A 4,085-nucleotide genomic window follows, 5' to 3' on the forward strand; every position below is an offset into this window, starting at 1 on the left:
TCTGGCGAGATGATGTTCCAATGAGTTATGTCCCTTACCCCCAAAAGACTTCACTAAGCGAGTATAATCTCTTCCGATGATTTATAGGTTTTTTAATTGATTTCGGATTGTTTTTCGTTTCATCTGTGTTGTAATCCAATGCGTGTAGAATGTTCTTTGTCTTGAATACATAGCATCTTTGAAACAAACAAAAACAAAAAGAAGAATAAAAAAGAAGAAAAGAAAAAAGAAAAAGAAAAAGAATCCACGTTTCTATGAAAATCGGTTTAGAAAAAAAGCGATCACAGGACTCGTATGTTCAAAAAGTTTTAAGCACCAGATTTAAGTTTCAAGTATGATACTCTGTACAACGTTTTAGAATAACGCTGATAAATAGTAGTATATTGGGATACTATAGCCTCAATGGAAATCCCAATCAAAAAGGTCGTTGGAACATATAGCCTCAAATACAAATAATATAGCCTCAATGGGAAAATACATTACAGACCCACCCTGGGACACTATAACCTCAAGGGGAATTGAACATGGAGAATACTGGGTCTGTATAGCGTCAAAGGAAAGTGGGGTTGTTATGTGAAGACAATAGGAATGGAACAGGTGGTGACGTCACGGTACTGAAAATTGGTAACTGTTGCAACAACTGTAGGAACAGGTGAGGTGATGTCACGGTAATGAAGATTGGAAACAATGTTGCAACAATCTAGCAGTTGGGGTGCATCGGGCTGACCTCAATCGTGACCAAAGAGCGGGGAAAAACCCTAGAACTTATGGCGGGACAGAGACTTATTTAACACATACAGCATACAACATACAGACTTAGATTGATGATAACAACCGACTAAAAAATAATTAGGCAAGAAAGCAAGTTTTTTCGAGGCATATGAGTGGTCCTGAAAAGGACCTTTGGGTACGTCCTTACGGAACAGCATCGACGATACGAGGGTATATGATTCTACTGTTGACACCTCTTAGCCTCATCCCAACACATTTAGTTGGTTAAGACTTAGAAGTGACACCCTGGTTTTCTAAAGATGTTTTGAAAGGTGCTAGGTTTCCCTGACAACCGGATTAGTGTTGCCTGTTTTGGTGTTAATACAAAGTAATAATGAAAATATAAAATAAGTGTAATTTAAACAGGGTTGCTCTCTGTTTTGGTCGTCAAATGGTAATTACATAATTTTGCATTATCCCAGAAAAAGTTTTAGATAATTGTGCTTTATTCCCTATGCCCAGGTTGGCATTGTGGCTGATTTCCAAATTGTCATCACTTTGAATTTAGGATAGTACTAGCCCCCCTTAAGACTATCAAGTCTAAGGGAGGGATTCCTTTCCTTTCTGTCCCTTGAAGTTAGTTTTATTATAGTGACTCTGCCAGAGTCATTTGTCCTTGCGTTGTATATTGATGAGTGTTGTGTTGTATTTGTACCCATACTGATGTAAGGACAGCTATATCTAAATCAAATTAATTGAAGTCATTTATTCTTATCTAAGCTTAATGTGATAATAAAATTTTCAAAAAGATATTTCAAGCCGAAAATAAAATATTTAGTATTAAAAATAATAAGGTGAATCAGTGCTTTTGTTTTTGTTTAGCGCGTGCATGTGTTGCGTATTGTTATAGGTTTTTCAGTTATTTCTATATGCAGTAGCATATTGTGGTCTAATTGTGTTTAACTTTCTTGTTGCACCTTGGTGCAAAAAGAGGATTGAAATCTTCCATCACGCGGACGTGATGAAAAACACAGTCATTAATTTGTTTTTGTATTGCAATTAGTTTTGTTATTTTTTGCATCTTGATGCCAATGTCTAACCTAAAATCTCTATCGCGCTGACTCAAATGGTTTAGTGTATTAAAAAAAAAGTTAAGTTGCCAATCGCAAGGCTCTCCCGTATAGCTTCTCTTTGGAGTGCACATCCTTAGACGGCTTAACAGTCAAGAGAGCCCTGTTTCCTTTTTGGTATGTAGTAATTGTTTACAGATTGCCTCAGTTAGATAGTTTCAAAACTTGGAGTACCTTGGCACTTCCGGAAGGATTGAAATTTTTCATCACGTGGACGTGGTGGAAAACATGCATCAGTCAAAAGCGCGCCAAATTATAGTATTGTACACCTGCTGAGATCCAGTATCTTAAATAAAATAAATTCATCATTTGGCAATCTTGATTAGTAAATCAGTTATCATTATCCAGCTGATGTCGTTTTTCCATGGTTAATTTCATTATCTGTCCATTTGTAACATATTGAATAAGTTTCAGTGTCTTGTATAAGAAGAATTTTACAATTTTGATTAGTAAATTTAGTAGCCATTGTCCAACTGGTATCGTTTTTTTCTTAGGTTGATTTTGTTATGTATCTATTTGTAATCAAGTTCAGAGTTCTTTTTCATTTCATCTGTAGTAAATATGGGTTAACACCTTTAAATTTCCATATGAATCATCCGAAATTCTAATTCAAAGTCCATTTTCGTTTATATGTTCATTCCATTACCAAGAAATTTTCCTGGATTAGAATATTCCATATCATAGTCCTTGTGATTTTGTGGTGTCACTGGTTATACCTTGTTAAAGGCACTGTGAACTTGTTATTTAAAAATTCCATATGAATCATCCGAAATTCCAAATTCAAGTCCATTTTTGTTTCTATGTTCATTCCATCACCAAGAAATTTTCTTTTCTAATTTAGAATAATCCATTTCATAGTCCTTGTGGTTTCGTGGTTTTATGTTTTATTCCTGGTTAAAGGTACTGGGAACGTGTTAGAAACTAGATTCCACCCAGCTGACTTCCTGTCGGAAATGTCTTCTGCGGTAGATCAAAATTCCATGGTGATTCTGTCCACAGCAGGATTGGCGGGAAAATGTCCCCATTTCAATCGGGCGACCGGATAATTATGAAGACGTCTGATATGAATAACGGGCACTTACAGAATAACCGGAGGCTCTGTCTACGTTAGATTACAATAACGGGCACTTCATCCACATCGTGTGACGAGAACAGGTGAAGGTAATGAAATGAACTGCGGTTATTTATAATGGAAGATCGCATTGAAACGGATTGAGTTTTTTTTTCACCAATCCTAACACGCGTTACAAAATTCAGTGACAGTGCGGAGTCTGTCTTACAATCCGAAGAGAGATGACTTTGACCTCACATTCCCTATATAGGTCCGCTAGCGTCTGTGCGCCGCGAATCAATGCGACAAAGTTTTCAAACATGACGGAAACTAAGAAGACGATGAATTGGGGTGCGCCGGCCGTGGAGACGAGAAGCGATGGTATAGCAACGGCTATCAAAGTCAACAGTCTTACTTCCAGAAAAGATCGATTTTAATTGGAATTTAGTGGATTTTCTCTCTTCTTCACAAGCATTTGTTTCAGTACCATCACCTTCGCCACCTTCACCTTCTTTACCACACATCGACGATTTTAAACAGAGACAAAAAGAAGAATTGAAGAAATTTTTACAGCAGCAGAAAGAAGCAGAACAAGCTTTTCTCCTTCAACAGCAACAGCGAGAAGAAGAGGCAAGAAGAAGGAAACGATAGGAAGAAGAAGCAGCAGTAGAGAAGAAACAAGGTCTAAAAGAGAAGGAGGACAGTGAAAGTCACACGGTAACGGTACTCTTAGACATTTTTGCAGAGTTAAGGAGTCTGAAACAAATGTTTCAGACTTCTTTAACACGACCCAAGAGAGAAAGACCTTCCCGAGCCAAACAACCCAGCCCTGTTACAACGCCTTCGATACCATCCTTAGTGATTTCTACCAAATCATCATCGACAGGAGCCAGTCCAGAAGTAGGCATTGGCCGTGGCAAAGAGCCTGGAAAACTATTCGACAATCTGACAGAAGCAAACAACGAAGTGAAGCAGAACTCTTGTTACAGCAAGCGGGGATATCCAAAGAGACACCCTGTGGCATTCCTGGAATGCAAAAATTGCAAGGCGTATTGGCTCCACGCTACACGTTGAAAGTGCACCCTCGAGAAGTGCGCGGTCCTCTGTTGTTTCGAGGCAAAGATTTCAAAGACGGAAAATACATTCACGTCTATCATCACGATGAACATTCGATACCATTACAAGTACCACTT

This window comes from Sinohyriopsis cumingii, chromosome 5 (assembly GCF_028554795.1).
Source record: "Sinohyriopsis cumingii isolate HCF-2022 chromosome 5, ASM2855479v2, whole genome shotgun sequence".
Lineage (NCBI taxonomy): Eukaryota > Metazoa > Mollusca > Bivalvia > Unionida > Unionidae > Sinohyriopsis > Sinohyriopsis cumingii.